General features: G+C 42.4%; 1 protein-coding gene across 4 annotated transcripts in view; it reads left to right on the top strand.

Annotated features, from left to right (window-relative positions):
- KCNIP1 (potassium voltage-gated channel interacting protein 1) overlaps positions 1 to 16,495 on the top strand; it is a 463,655-nt gene that overhangs the window by 200,739 nt on the left and 246,421 nt on the right. The window contains exon 2 of one of the 4 annotated variants that reach the window (XM_069773042.1): positions 14,531 to 14,609. The exons of the other annotated variants lie outside the window; for them this stretch is intronic. The gene's annotated coding sequence lies outside the window, so the exon portion shown is untranslated. The remainder of the gene's footprint in view (positions 1 to 14,530; positions 14,610 to 16,495) is intronic. 4 annotated transcript variants of the gene reach the window in all.

The raw sequence follows: 16,495 nt of genomic DNA, 5'->3' as shown, positions 1-16,495 counted from the left end.
AGGAAAACACCCTTTCGTCTATCGCCAGCTATCTCTGCTCCCTGATGCATCACCCCGATTTCAGACAGACTTGCTTGGCTTGGGCTGAGCTGTGGGGCTACGGCTGTGAAGCAGGTGGGAATGGATGGCCTCAGGCAGCTGGGGTGGGGTGGACAAGTCCTTTGAGGTCTGCATGATCAAAGAGATTTAGATCCAAAACGTCTTTATATAGATAGGCACTGGACAGGAGGTGTCCCCCCCCCCCCCCCCCAAAAAAAAAAAATTTTTGATCAGTTTCAGTTGCCTTTTATCTCATTTGAACACCTAACCAGCTCTGGCACATCTTAAAATCCAAGCAGGTGCCCATCTTCTGCCTTTTCAGGTACCTAAATAAATTTTTTAAAATTGGCTCATAGTACACTTTGTTTGTTTTCTTCTCTGTAAAATAGAGTAGGATGATTCAGAAAGGATAAGGTTAATTCCTAACAGTGAGGAGAGGTATGAGAACTATTTGGGCATAAAAAAGGATCATGTATATGAAATTGCTGTGAAGTCTTTTACCCAAATAAGGTGTTCAGCAGTGACTACTACAGGCATCTTTCCATTGCTTGCAGTTCCATTACTGACATATGCTGTGACTCCTGGTTAGGAAAAAATAGCTAATGCTGAAGGATGCCTTTATACCAGGTCAGCTTAGTAGCAGCACAAAGATGACAACTGACTTATGGGCTTAGGAATTAAGTCAATCCATAGGTTTCCTCAGAGTAAAATCCTAGGGACTGGTATAATTGCAGCTCTGATATATCTCCTATGGTGGCATCAAAGCTTAATATGTGGAAAAATACCTCCCAATAGTTCCCTGAAACTATTCAGATACTCTTTCACTCTTCACCTCCTCAAGAGAACAGAGTTTTGTCCAGAAAGGAACATCAATGCAAATTATTCACCAGCCTCCTTGTTGCACATCTTTCCTGCCACTTTTGCCCTGGTGAAAACGGAAGGCTTTAAGGGAATTTTTCAAATTCTGGTGGCCATAAGCCTTTTATACAAAGCTCTCAAATTCTCTCATTCTCCAGAGCTGGTGCCTAATAAAAGCAGCAAAGGTCTTTCCCTGCAGCTGTGTTACCCTTGTGCCTCCCTGTGGCTTCGTCTTTTCAGAATGCATCCATCAAAAGTCAGCATATGCTCTTTTGCTCTTGTAGCTATAAATAAAGCTGTTGACACCAGAAAATGTTTTCCAAAGACTTCACTTTAAAAACCAAAAAAAGTTAAGTAGGATCATTTATAACTTTGATGTTTGTATGTTGCATGTTAACATAAAGCTGCAGGACTTTATGATATCTTTGGGTTAAGTTTGAAATGATGACAAAAGGCTATGTACTCTGTAGCTTGAGGATATGTATATAGAACCTTCCAAATTTCTTTATCTACAGAAAGATAGACCTTCTGCTCACAGATCTCCAAACACTTTCTTAGTAACTGTATTTAATTTCAGAGCCTACAGTGTTATCAAGAACTGTTCTGCTGCCCTATACATGGTAACACTTCTGTGGTTATACAGCTTTTTTTTTTTTTTTTTTTTTTTTTTTTAAATAGACCCTGTCTTTTTAATTTCTTCTATCTAATATGTTGCTGCAGGGCTGTTCAAGCATCCTGGTATCACTGGATGCATGGGGAAGAAAGACAGCTCTGGCAGGCTGCTGGCCCTGCTCTTTACCTCTTGTTCCCATGTCACCTATGCCCTGTGAGGTGAAGTTCAGAAGTGTTCACATTCAAACATTGTCCCACATAAACAGACGGCTCGCAAGCCTGGTAGATGACACATCATTCCACCTACGGGCTGAACCTTTGAAAAATCTCAACTGGAGAGCAGACTAAGCTTTATATGCCTCCGTGGTTATGCCTTAGCACAAGGTGAGGGACAACTTTGTGCTCAGGGACACTCAGAAAAACTAGATCAAAGCATTTGCATCAGGAGCAAAGTCAATGTGCAGAAGTTACACTTCTGTGTTTAGGGCAAGTGCTCACAAGTGAGAAGCCACACTGAGTGCTTCAGTGTTCACGTCCCTTTGTGGGGCAGAGCTCAGAGGGCCAGGCTGCACCAGGAGACGGCAGAATGTATTTTTTTTTTAATGTCATGCAAATGGAGAAACACAAGCAGATAAGGACTTTGGGTGAATTGCGGTTGAATGTGACTGTGTGAGTGATGCTTCCAGTAGTCTGAAGAAAGCTTAAGGAAATATTTTAAGGTATTTTCAGGAAGAACATTTTTAATCCGTAAAAGCCACCGGCTACAAAACTGAATAGAGAAAGAAACATTCCAGGCATCCTATGCTGCTAATCAAAAGAGTTTAAAATTTTTGTGCTACATACTGAAGTATACAAAGCTCAATGGCAATTTAAAAAAGAATGTGTTCAGTTCATGGAGAGGTTCTGAACAAAAAAAACCCACCACCAAAGACTTTGCAGATCCTTACCGTCTTCCAGACTGGTTAATAAATGTTACAGACAGTCACCTGGAATGCCAGAGCTCACCCTGTTAGCAATAACTGGTGTGGAGTTTTCATTGTGGGAAAGCTATAAACTGGTGGGATTAGCAGCTTCTCGTCCCTGGCTCAATTTGTGATTGCCAGGGCTTGGGCACAGAGCTGCACAGCCCACTTTCTTTCTCCATGTTCAGATAAGATGTGTCATGTGTCCTCTCTGGGGCTTGTTTGTTATTGCTGGTAGAGGTAAAATAATCTCACCTTGGCTTTCAAAGTTGTTTCCTATAAATAATTGGGCGTTATGTTTTGGAAGTGAGCTACAGGTAAAACCCTGCCACACTTTGCTTCTTTTGCTAAAATCTCTCTTTTCTGAAATGCATCTTTCTCTCATTACTGTGTCCAAGGTGGGGGGAAAAAAGATTGGGTGGTAATGAAGCAATGTCATAACAGGTGTGTCAACAAGGAGAGTTGGGTCAGTCCTGAACATCCCTTATTTTGTAGGCTGCCAATCAGTAAAACGCCCTGGGAGTGATGGAATGAGCTTGTAATCAGTGCAGAACAGACACGTGAATCTTGTTTAATCCGCTTTGACTTGTCATTTTAATGACTTGGGTTTGGGGGTGAGCTGTTGCGTAGGACTTCAGGAGATGCTGCTGCTTTTAAATTCCTGTAGTTTCATATGTTGTATAATTGCTAAACAAGCTGTAGTCTGCAGAGTTGACTTGCTGCGAATTGTTTAGTTATTCCTCCTGTGCCTTAGTTACTACTTATATCAGTGCAGAACTCAAAAGCCACATCACAATCTACATAATGAGTTGAAAATACCTTATCAGAAGCAAATTTAGATCTAAAATCAAGATTTCCCCTCATTTAAATGTGCTTTGCATCTGCATTTCTTTAAAGTCAAATGATTTGGGGGCCAGGAAGCCTTTCTTGCTGAATTGCTTGGTACTTAGATGCTGTTTGAACCACTAAGTAATAGATCATCTGAGCTACATGGACAGAAATAAGACAGCCTTTCTTCTGTGCTTGACACCAGTCATCAGCTGCCTCCTGTCTGTCTTGCTCAGCTGCCATTCTCATTATGAAGAAAGATTTGGTTCCGTAGTTGACTTTTTGGATGACCAAGAACAGTGCTTATCCTCCTCCTTTTGATGATCTGGAAGAGCAGCAGGAGAGGAGATAGAGTGAACTGGAGACTATATGGCTTCTCTCAAAGTTCCCGTGGTGAAAGATCAGCAGCAGCAGCAAGTAAAGACTGTGGACTAGGTCAGCTGCAACAGCCCTTGCTTTGTACTTTGATTTGTTCCCTGGTGAAAAAACAAAAGTCTCCACTTCTCATCAGCCCTCCTAAGCATGAAAAGCCCATGAGATGGAGCTCGTACAGGAGAAAGAGACTGGAGGACACAGAAAGGAAAGCTAGTCTCTGTTTTTGGTCATGCTTCAGTGGCCAAAACTGGGTAACTTGGCAAAGAGGAACAGAGCCTGTGTGGTACAGCAGGAGTTACTGGCCATTTGGGGAGGTATTTAGAGTTCTATTTTAGTGCATTAATTCTAAGAATCCCAATGGATAAAATAGATTTTTTTTTTATTATTATTATTATTTTAAATGCTAGTTGGGCCTATTTTCCACTACCCAAGCAGTGGTCAATTTGATTCAGTGTTACTGTAGTTTTTAGGGGTTTTTTTGTAGTAATTTTGTTTACATCCCTTTCATACCTCGTTTCATCAACTCGTCATTACATATTAGAATAGTGAAATGTGCATAGATGACCCTTGCCAGGCGCCCTCCTTATAGCCCAGTTACCATCAGCACAGCGGGTGGAAGTTGGGGTACTCTGCCCAGCCCTGCTTCCCCCAGCACAGGGCTCACCCCCCATGTGCGCTTCCCAAGGCTGCCTGTTTTGTCACTGATACGCCAGCAAACCTGGGAATCAATCTCCCTTAGAAAATGCAAAATACAAAGTGCTGTTGCAGTTGACTGCACCTATCCCATTCCTGCCTTTTATAGCAAGTGTCCTTTAAACGTAGACCTTAGGGCTTTTTGATCTCATGACCCTATTTGAACATGCCTTTAGATAAGGATTACCCTGCTAGTCCAAACTCATACTGTCGTAGCATCTGGGAGGTATTATCCATTCAGGCTTGCATTTGAATGTTAGGTACTAATTTCAGACAAGTGTCCATCACTTGAACATAAAGTGTGCAGCTGCAGCAGCCCCCAAATGATTATTACCTCTAAGTGGCAGCCATTTGATTCTTTTTCCTTTTTTATGTCTGTAGTATTTGTATGAGTACCCATGGTATGATTCATTTCCCCTAACTCCAGCTGGCTGAAAGGTAGATGTTGAGATCAGTTTTTACTCTAGGGCCCGGTTACAGTCAATGGGGTGATCCATCTCTCCAAAGGACAATCTGTCAGTCGAAGAGAAAATGGGATAAATTGCTTATTGCTCTTCACTGACTATTCTTTAGACTCAATGCCTAATTTTTGATGGGTAAAACAGGAAAAATGAATCCTAAACAAAAAATCGACATGATAGAGGATGTTTGTAGCTCTGCTCTGTCTTACCAGTGGTTAGTAAGTATGGAAATGTGTCTCCCTGTCCTGAAGGTAGGTGCTCTGCTTGTTACTAAATGTGACCATTACTTTTACTTCCCTCTTTTAAAGCAGTGTCTAACATTAGGCTTCAGGATCCATCTTTTGTGGCCAGTACAGAAGAGCTCTATTTTAGAGCTCCTGAGGAACTAGTGATTCAAATCAAAACCATTTCTCTTCATCATTGGAAACGTGAAGTAAGATGCCTTGCTTAGGACCTCGTTAGTAACTGCAGCAGCTACTAATTGAACTGCAGGGCCGTGTGCTGGAGTGGCAGGCAGCTCTCTTACGTGTGCGGGGGAAGATTAGCTCTTTCTGGAGGCAGTTGAGTCTCAATTGTTTGTTGAACTGGTGATTGCTTGCTGACTCATTCAAAATTTGACATTATTCAGCTGGGTTGGGCGTTCAGGTTGTAACGCAAACCACAGACTTCATTTTCAGAGCAAAATGAGCTGCAAACCAATATGAAGGTGTGTAAGCTTTGAGAGGCTTTGGAAAAAACTCAGCACAACTTGACCTGGGTATCTTTAAAAATTAAAAAAAGGTGCTCAGTTAAGCATGCAATTTGAGTAAAACATAGATTTTTTTTCATTTGTATTGAACACTTTACTAATGGTTTGATGTAGTTTCTACTCAGTAGTATGCTTATTACTCAGTACTTTGTCATTCAGCAGATGTTTGGACCATTGGTTCTCTTGCATGTGATTCTTTACGTAGCAACTGCTTTACCAAATTGGCAAGTGATTTCACAGTTAGACATGGAGCATGAAGGTGCATCACAGGCACACATTTCTAACCAGAAACACCTTGTATATGTGAAATGTTAGGCTCAGAGAATGGATTTTTCTTGCAGTTTCTGTGTCAATGCTCAAACTGATCTCAGTTCTCAAAACAAGAAAAAAAGCATGTTTTCTTTGATCTGAATTTTAAGAAGCATCTGGTTTTAGTCAAAAGGATGCAGTTGTCCCAAACGTGCTGCAACTCCTGATTTAGGGACATTCCCTAGGAGAAGTGTGTTTTACCATTGTGATTAGTGCATCCCTGTAAGTATGAGGCAAGAAAATCCCATGGAAGTCCCATGACCCATATACCCTAGCAATGAGTACTGTGGTCAGCTGGACAAACTGTAGTGTTAAATGTCTTTAAAAATGACAACCAAAATAGTCCCATTTATTACTGAGGTTGGCTGTCCCCTGATCCTTGCATATGCCTCAGTCTTAGGAGTATGTTAAAAACCATAGCATGTACTGTGAGGGGAGCCCTTATATGTGTGTGTAAGCACAGGCAATTTTCAGATCCCTGTTTCTACCTTAGTATTAAACTGATTTTTTTTTTTTTCTTCCCCAAATGAGTTGCCTTGACTTCTACTGCACACATTATGGTAAATCATTCCTGTTGACTTGTGTTGTGACTTGCACTATGGTGCTGTTAAAAAATAGTCATGCCTCATAATCTGTGCTCAGAGCTGGTTTCATAGGCAACACAACACCAGGCAAAGAAACAAGTGCTCCTGTGCACAAGCAGTAGCTCTCCAGTGCACTGTCCTGTTCCCCACTTCTACTTTCAGCTCAGGTCTCCCATTTGTCCTCAGTGTCTGTAACCTTATTATCTGGTAATGATGATCTTCACCTCCACTGTAAAGTGCGCTCCAGCCATCTTTGACTGCTGCCTTGACTGCAGTCACTTCTTTTCTGGACATCAAATCTCAGTTTGTAGGATTTCTGCATGTGGAGGATGGTGCTGTTTCTTCTCTCAGGTTCATCACTTTTCCTAGTAATTTGGTAGCTCATAAACTAGCAAAATGGATGTGGTTACTGCCTGGTAAGGGACAAAGCTCTGGACCTCAGGAAACAGCTGTTTTGTAAGGTTAGAAAAATGCTTTCCAATTAATTTTTGATAAATAATCTTAGATTTCTTGAAAACAGCACGTATTACAGTAAGACCTACATACCAGTGCATGAAGTGAGATTTCAGGTAGCCATTTTCTTACTGAATGCAAAAGTGCCAAATGTTTCTATGTAGATGAGGATTTCCCTCCAATTATTTTGTTTTGCTAGAGACACAGTGGTGTTTATTCACGTTGGTGTAATTCTAGTAACATAAAATGAACTATGTAAATGTCTGATTTGCCCTGTGAAGATTTGGACGTACCTGACAGGGAAATATATTTAGAATTAGAGTTTTTCTGATATATATATACAGCACAAGAAAGATAGGGCTGTTGCAGGGAGAAGACTGTATGCTCATGCTTACTTTCATTGAAAAAGTATCAACAAAAATCTTGTTGTTCTGAGCAGTGTCTTGCATTGTACTCTTCTAGATCCATGATGGTTACATCATGCTTTCATACCGTTTGTGAGAGTAGGCCACAACTTTTTTTCCTACAGGCACTGGATTGATTTTTTGTTGTTGTTACTGTTTTTAAACTACATCATAATGTAGGTTTATGAGAGGAGAAGCCTTGGGGCAATAGACCTCCTTCTCCTGGTACATACAGAGCTGGGGAGATGTGAGCATTTTTGTTCACTAAGTGATAATTCATAAGCATGATGAATGAAAATGCGAGAATAGTGTTCCTGTAGGTGCATATATTCAGAGGCAAAGCAGCAGCACGGAGATGATCTGAGCACCATCTCACCTGGGAGGAGAAAAAGGCAAAGAGGTCCTGGGTACCAGCAGGAGCACATTGTGGGGTGGCTGCTCGCCCATCCCATGTTTCTCGAGGGCTTTGGTAGGGCAAAGCCCAAGCCCAGTTCTCGTGCTTCTGGCATGCAACAGCAGTAGCTGGGTTATCTTCTCAGGAGACCCACGAAATAGTGATACATCTTGCTGGCCCAGTTGGGTACGCTTTGCAGGAAGAAGCCCGTGAGGGCTCCCAGGGTGCTCGAGTGCTTCTTGCCGAGTGAGCCCGTCCCCTTCTGCTCTGGGAACACCTTGTGTCTCCATAGCTGAGAGCCCGGGGGAAACCTGGGGGGAGTGCAGCCCCTAGGTCAGTCTGATAACGTTGTCAAATTGAATTTATAGATGTAGGAGAACTCCTAGTTACACCAGATTTCTGTTGTCAGCGCGAACAAGAGGCAAGCTCTGTGCTACAGAGGCACTCCCTGTGTCGGGCAGCACGCTGCTGCTTGTCTTCTGTTGAAACAACAGATTTCCTTGGGAACGGAGTTAATACAGTGTCTAAGTGAAGCATTTCCAGTGTAACTGCAACCTCTATCAAAATATGTCTTTTCCAGATTAAGTATTGTCCACAAAGAGATCATTTTTCTATTTCTTCTTCCCACTTAAAACCTTCATTTTCTGTGCTTGCTGTCTGAAAGCACATGGCACTGCAGCCCTGCTGTGACCATGGTGTGTTCAGAGAGGGGGAGATAAAATGTCAAAGAGCTTCAAAATATTCACAGTCTACTGCTGGGCTTCCCAAACTTCACGAGGGTTTTCTGGATAATTTCATCAAGACTGCTGCTTTTTCCCCTGGGGATTATCTCGGTAACGTTACAAGCTCCATGCAGCACAGGTTCAGGGCTTTCAGGACACCAACTTGATATGCACTCCCTAAACACAGCACAAACTTTTGTCAATCAGCCCCTAAAAGATTAGAATATTATTAGAAAGCATTTGCATTAAAAAGCATCTACCAAACCGAGGAACATCCTATGCCTGAAGCCTCGTCAAAAGTCCACCTGAATCTAGACTGCAATCAGCTCCCCAAGCGCCCTGGACTGCAGGTCCCCTGGAGGAACCGAGACCATCCAGCCTTTGGGGCAATTTTAATGTTTGACATCTGTATCAAATGCTTTCTCTTGTCACTTCAGGTGGAGTGATGGAGTTTGAAAGCTGACATTGGGTTTAGGACCAAGATTAGAGAGAAACTTCCTAAAGGAGGGGAGTGTGCGCTCTCACACCATCACACTCTCTGTTGCACTGCTGTCATTGTGCTACTCTCACTCCTTCCTCTTACAATTGTCAACGCTGTTGTTCGGAGACCACTGTCATCCTGATTAGCTGTAATTAGGAGTAGAAATTACTGTCCAGCTAATGGCTATTGCTCTACAAATGTATTGTGTTTTTCTAATGTCATTTTGGAATCCTGGGCAGGAAAACACATTTTTCTAACTTCAATTTATTAAAAATTAAAAACCAGCTCTGTTTGGGTTTGCATAAGAAATTATCACTCTTCAATTGCAGCATACATTCTTTGAAGTTAATCATATTTGAAAATGTTAGCTAGATGCAAGCTGTTATTTCCTAACCCTCAGCAGAGTTTACGGCAATGTCGCTGTGCCTGCTTCATTCGCGAATTAAATGTCCGTAGATTGTTGCCCTTCTGCAAATGAGAGCAAACGAAGCAGCTTTAGAGACAACCATTTTAGCATGACAGCACAACTTCTTTTCCATTTTCAGGCTTTTTAAAGAGCTCCAGGCATGGCCACATTTGTCTCAGGTCAGGCTTTCTCCCTCCCTCCGCTTTCATTTAGGCTCTTCCAGTAGTTGCCAGCTTTGCCAAGCAGTTATCTGTATGGCTTTGTTGCCACTTCTTTATGGTATAGAGCTTAGGTGAAGGAATGGGTTATATAGATCTCTATTACAGACTGCAACCCAATTAGCTACTTTGTTTTTAAAAATTCCTAAAAGGTTCAAGAGTGGTGTTCATCTGCTTCAAGGTGCATCCTTCAATCTCATCTTTACCTTTGCAGCTACATTGTGCATCTGTCCTGAAGTCTTGTTCAGCTCACCTTCCTTTGTCCTCTCCCTCCAACAAGCTTTTATTAATTCTTTGGTTGTGTTGCAGAAGCCAAGAATTATGCTATTGCTTTTGATTAAGAATCACACTTGCCCAGTTATTTCTATGCACTTCTTTATAAAGAGATTTTGCAGTAGCCATTAATTCTTCTTAGCCCATCCTCCATGTTGTACAGAGTGATTTCAGAGATGAACGTGCTTCAGTTTAGTGTTGATACAACCGTTTACTGTTTTCTGTGCTGAAATATAGTCTAATGTGTCAGATAATGCTACCCAGTTCCAGCAGTTTTACTGCTGGCTAGGCAGGGGCTTGCTGTACAAACCCTAATTGCTTGCACTGTTTTTAAGACTAGAAAGTAAGTTATGTTAATCACTTCTTGCAAATAGTTTCAGAGTTAGAAACCATTGATCAATAAAGGTGTGAGAAAAGACTGGGGCCTTCAGGGAACAAGTAATACATTCATTACTGTGAACAAATTCAATTCAAGGAACGAATCGATGTCATAACTTGCTAGCAATGTATTACATACTGTCCCACATAATCTAGTGCAGACCAGGCTGGTATTTCTTTCATGTGGTATGTGAAAAATTATTGTCCTTCCTCCAGTGAATTGCTGTTTGATATTTTCTGCAGAAGAGAATATGAAACAATTATGAGAGGGTCAAACACTGCCCTTCCCTGGGCACGTGGCTGGCTTGCTCAAGTCCACAGCCTACCTGCCAGCATCTCTCCATGTACCTAAATCCCGTATTGATGAGAGCCCTACAGAATGTAATACAGAATGGCAGCCCTGAGCCACTAATACCAACAGCAAGATAAGTGCATTACATATCACAGAAAGGATTCAATAAAAAAAATTAAAATATATGGCAATTATTTAGAAAGGAAGAAGGCTGTACTGGGGGTTGCCTGCTAGGATGCGCATAACCTATTTACTGTGCAGTGTTACAGTCTCTCAAACTCTTCTGAATACAGATCTCAGTTAATCTCAGTTAGCTTTTCCCAGATTGTTCCTTCCATGTCGGCGTCCCTTCTGCAGCACCCGTGCTCTGCTTTCAGGGAGAGCCGAGCAGTCCTCGCAGGCAGCTGGCAGGAGCCTCTCTGGCCCAGCCTGTCTGGGAGAAGGGACCTTGACAGGCACCCATCCATCGTCTCACTCCTTCATCTCAAGTCTGCCATCAATGAATATGTGGCATCCATTTCTCAGGTGCGAATAATTTTGAGGGGACCTTTTCTTCCTCTCTTCCCTCCTTAAAATGAGTATGTCCTTTTTTGGAAACCCTGGAAAAGTGTGTACTTTGATCTACACTGTCCCAATGGCAAGCACACAGCAAAAATATCAGTTAATCCGTGAAAGGTCTCTTATTCTGGAAACTCCTTCTGCAGGTTTTATTATTGTCTTTTTTGGGTGCCTTCTTTCTGAACTAGATAGTACAGTAAAAAAACCCAAACCAGAAAATCTCTGGATTATTTTCCGAGTCTACCGTTACACTACAACATATCTTAATCAGCCTCAGCTTCATAGTATTTTTTTTTCCCCTGTACAGATAGGAAAGTCATTAAAAGTCTGCTGGAGAATATATCTATGGGAGGATTTGAGAAAACATTTTTTCTCAGGACCAGTCCAAGCTCTATTTACTATTGAATGCCATCACGTTAAAAAAAACTCAAACCAACAAAAAAAACCCCAAATCCACAAAAATTGCTTTTATGTCTGATGTGAACAATGTGCAAAACTGGGCACCTTGTATGGACGTTCAACCTATCTCGTGTTTTTATTATTCTTTGGATTCTTTTTCTTGAAGGGAATGTAACACGTTGGCCACACTAATCCCCTTTCACTAACTCATCCCTCTAGGTACAATCAGACTTATAATGATTATTGATTAAAACATTTCAAAACCTAATCAATGTCTGGGAGAGATGTGGTTAAAGTTTTGCAGTGTGGGGTAGTGGAATGGAGTAATAAAAAAGAAAAAAAATCATCCCACAAACTCTTGTTTGCTGCTGGTGGTAAACAGATTAATATATTCATTAGGCTGAAAAGCCAGACAATGAAAAAGTGAGTGAAAAAATTTAAATTATTCAATGTGTGTAATAAATGCATGAATCAGACAGCATTAGACCCCATCAGCAAGGAGTTGAGTGTCTTCTTTGCTGACTTATTATTGACTGATTTGCTTGAAGCCTGAATGCTAAAAAAAACCCTAACCAAATATGAAAACACGAAAAAATAGCGCAGAACTTAGAAGCATTTTGCACAAACTGGGCTCTTTTTCACGGTTTGCCCACCATATGGTTGGGCTCAGGTTCGCTTTGGTTTTTCCTACTTTGCTGCCGTTGTGCATGGTGAGATCCCCATGGGAGATGGTGCAGTTAAGGCTTCCTCTCCTTGCGGTCCTACTTCCAAAAAGGACAAGGTGAGGTGTTTGTGCATCAGCTCAGGAACGCCAAAGTTGCCGTGCGAGGGCCAAGAGCAGCTGTAGGGCCACGCTGGCTGGTCGGGCACCAACCTGTAATTCTGGTCTTTCAGTGGCTTTGCTTTTAGAGCTGGTCCAGGATATGTGAGCGAAGAGGCAGCACATTTGATAACCAGGTCCTGCTGCAAGGCATGGGGTGAGAGTAGGGCAAAGTCAAACCTTGCCCATCGCACGGTGCCCAAGGTGGTGGTAGCACCTCTCCCTGCGCTGCGGCCGATGGGCACAGGGGTCAGCTGGGCTGGTGCGAGAGGCGGCTGCACGGGGTCTGGGGGGCTGAAGAAGGATGGAAGGATGACTGAGAATGCCTTCAGTAATGAAGGACTTCTTCAGGCTTGGGATGGCAGTTTTATTCGTAAATAATTATATTCACTTTTAAGTCTTCATAGCTTGTGCTGTAACTTTTTACACTGTTACCCATAGTCGGCTCCAGTACCAGGAGTTGTATGAGCTTCAGTGTTGACATTTCTGCAGAAAATTTCTCTGTATTTCAAAATCTGTCATTAATCCAAATTGGTAAACAGAAATTGGAAAAAAAAAAAAAAATCTAAAATGATTGTAGTCAAAAATGTGTTGAAGCACAGCAGATAGTTGTTAAACTTTTTTTTTTTTTTTTTTTCCCCTATTAATCTCTGGTGGTGTTTGTGCTTTGTGACATGTAAGCAGTGATGTCCAGCCAGGTTTGAGAGCTTGGTGGTCGCCTTCTCGTGTGCCCTGTAAGAGAGTTGAGCATTTGCTTTGTGTAAAACTTTTAAGATCTTCCTGGACTAGTTATTAGACTCTGTATTGGTTCTAGCAGGGCCCAAGCCTGTCAACAAAACACAAGATTTGGGGTTGGTGGTGGAAGCTGAGCTGTGTCATGGGCATCAGCAGGGTTAATGGCTGCCTGCGGCTCTCCCTCCCTCCCAACACCTCTTCATTCAGCAGATTCGTGTTTTGCTGCTCCACAATGTAACTCTGATCTCTTAAAACAACACTTGAGTGGTTTCCACCTCTAACTGAAGGGATAAAATACGTTGTACTATTTATTAGTCTAAGTAACAGCAACAAATCAGTGACCACAGCTAATAACAGCAAAAGGTATTAAGGGGACAGTAAGCATCAAGTACAATTTGCGAGGGCCTTTAGATGTCAGTTAATTGTAGCTGGGATTCTGCTGGGGGGGTTTCTTGCCTCATGTAATCACTCCGATAAAGATAGGGCTAGTACACAGTGGTGTGGTTTTGCCATGAGATAAGCAATGGGTTATTTCTCTTGGATTATATCCAAAAGCAGCTGAATAATGCTGAACTGGATTTCCTATCCCTTGTTCCAGCTTTGCGCCAGCTATGTTAGTACTGAAGAGCATCACATACCATCTGTCAGCACTAGTGCCCAAGTTGGCAGGGGATGCTTCGGATTACAACTGATCCAGGAAAATGTCCTCCCTCAGCTCCCCCCCAGCACAGGGTATACTGTCCAACATATTTGATGGACAATATGCAACTCTGCTGCAGAGATAGCTTTAGACATATTCTTCTCGTTGTCTTTAAGTATTTTCTCCATGTTTCAGTTCTCCTTCATATAATAGCAATGTTACTTAGCTGCCATTTGTTGTTTTCTGCTTTATAAGGTACTGCTATCTTATTTTAGGTCAGGGTATTCACTAAGGAATAGAAAGATTAAATTAGATCAAATGAGAAATATACTTTGTAGGAAGAAAGGTCTAATTGGGAGGAGGTATCAGAACATATAGAACAGTTTAATACTTAGGTGTGGGGTGAGGCATAAGTTTCTGATTTGAAACACTGTCGATATGTCTGCAGAGCAAATAGAGGTTATTGTGGTGTGTGCAGGCACAGTCTTGTTAGCGTGATTCCAGCAATAGCAGAGAAATGGGGGGGGAAGCCCCTGGAGGCTCTTGCAGCATGTGCTGGCACTTGGGTCCTTAGCGTTGCTGTTATCCTTGTCTGTGCTTCCAGACTAAAGCCAGGGCAGGGATGGTTCCCCTGACACAACATATGCCTTCACGTGCTGTGCAGCTGTACCTGCAATGCCCTCCATCCATCTCCCGCTTTTCTTCTCCTGAACCAGTGAGTCAATTTTACTGCACGTGTGCCAAGGGAGACCCTGCCAGCCAAGCTGGTGTGACACCTGGATTCGGTCTCATAAGGTTGTAGCCAGCGAGACCTCCTCTAAACTAGCTGTTTCTGTGCCACCGTATCATGTCTGACCTGGGCCTTCTCTGTTCCTTGTTCTTCCCCAGTTGTGTGACCTTTGTGACTCTGACCAAGTGACTCTAGCGGAGAACACGTCCCCAGGGAAGCAGCAATTCACTACATTGTGTGAGTTTAACAACCCCTTGGTCCGTTCATCTTCTAATTGTTTTTGTTAATACAAACCAAAAAGGCAAATTATACATCAGATGAAGAGTGATGGTTGGTCTGTCTCTGTTCTTTGGGTCCGTACTGTGATCGGGAACCACAGATGCTCCATATCCCACATTCAATGGTGGGTAGCTGTTCCTGGAAGGACTTAGACCGCCACGTATTACTCGAGTTCTGTTGAATATTTATCACCAATCTCTGATGGCCATACACCTTGCACAGCTATTTGGGCGGTTATTTTTATGTTGGTTGCTGCACTGCAGTTGGGGTTTCAATATTCAGACCACAGGCTGAGGAGGCAAGAGGAGCAATCACTCCTGCTGGCACACGTTCCCTAAATGACCATGCTGGAGTGATGAATTTAAGCTTTTGACATGTTCTTCACAGTAATATTAATAGCAGAGATTACTGCAGATGACAGCAAATTAGATAAGGCAGGATCCCCCAATGCTTATTGCCTGCCACTGAATTAGTTTTGGCTTTAATATTTCACTTGATTGAAGAGTGGTGCTTAAAATCTGTACAGTGCCCCATATTTTTAACTTCCTCCAGGAAACAGAAACCCAGGATTGGGCTACAAATGGGACACTGACATTCAAATCTGTGCGATGATTGCCTTGGGAAGAACCGATGGAGTTGCACTGGTTAGGAGTTACCACCTTAGCAAATCGTGTGGAGGTCAGAGGCAAGGAGAAGTCACAATTTTTTTTTTTGATTTAGAGACCAAAGCCTGATTTGTAAACATGTATCCCAACAGTGTTTGGCTAAGGGAGGTCAGTGAAAAAGCAAGTTTATCAAATCCCTTTCCATAAAATTTCAGATATGGGACTTTATGGTGGTAGTGGAAGGGCTTGGGGGTTTTTAAGTTTGTTTTTCCTTGCTTGGTTTGGCAGGGAGAAGCAAGGGACAGGTTTTTGTTTTCTGTCTGAAGTTGATACAACGCAAATTTTTGTCATTACAAAAGCCAGAGTAGCAAGAAAGTTTCATCCTCAAAAGCTAAGTTGCTGAAAGACATATAATGTGCGCTTCCAAATGCTTAATGAGAAGGCACAGCCAAATAGGAAACTTAAGGAATTCTCTTTTGCATTGGGTCAGCTGTTGGGTGACATGGGTGCTGTGCTGCACTGGAATGCCAGGAGTGGGCTGGCTGCGATCCCTCAGGCCTCAGTATCTGGGAAAACTAGTCTGTTCGGGTGGGAAGACACCCCCTCGCAGCCGCTGTCTCTAGTTAAACCATCTCTCCTAAAACTATAGGAAACTAGAGTGCTTCCTGGAGCCAGTGTGGAGGTATCTAAAGTGAATTTAAGAAGACAGAGAAAGCAGAGGGTAGCAAGCGTTTGTCCCACAGTCTGCATGTTGTGTCGTACTGTAGGTATAACCCTGATCTCCAGGTGTAAGGGTAGGCTGAATTAGGCCATCATTTGTAGGACCCAAGAGTGGTATCAATGCTGCTCTGCTAGAAAATCTCAGCTGTTTTTTTCTTGACTGCTGTTAATCAGACCCAGGATGGTGTATCCCCTCATCCCAGTTGCAGAGTACCCATTAATCTGATGACAATTTCATTTTAAAACTTGTTCTCACAACAAGAGCAGGGATAATTAACTGACAACAGCACAGCTCTATGGCACACAGCTCATCTGGAGATCGTGAGTCCTTGCAACAGGAAGAGGTGAGTGCAGCGGCAGAGTCCTTCAGGGCTGCTTTATTTTTGTTGAGACATTGACTGAAGGAAAGCTTATAGTGAAGTTCCCTCCCCTCCTCTGTTTTTTGTTTTGTTTTGTTTTGCTGATGCTTTGCTTTTGACAAAGGATTTAAGTACCTGATAATTGTTCGAATGTGGAGAA

The sequence above is a fragment of the Haliaeetus albicilla genome, chromosome 27 (genome assembly GCF_947461875.1).
Source record: "Haliaeetus albicilla chromosome 27, bHalAlb1.1, whole genome shotgun sequence".
Taxonomy (NCBI): Eukaryota; Metazoa; Chordata; class Aves; order Accipitriformes; family Accipitridae; genus Haliaeetus; species Haliaeetus albicilla.
The sequence above is the reverse complement of the archived record's forward strand: the minus strand, read 5'-3'. Positions and strand labels throughout refer to the sequence as shown.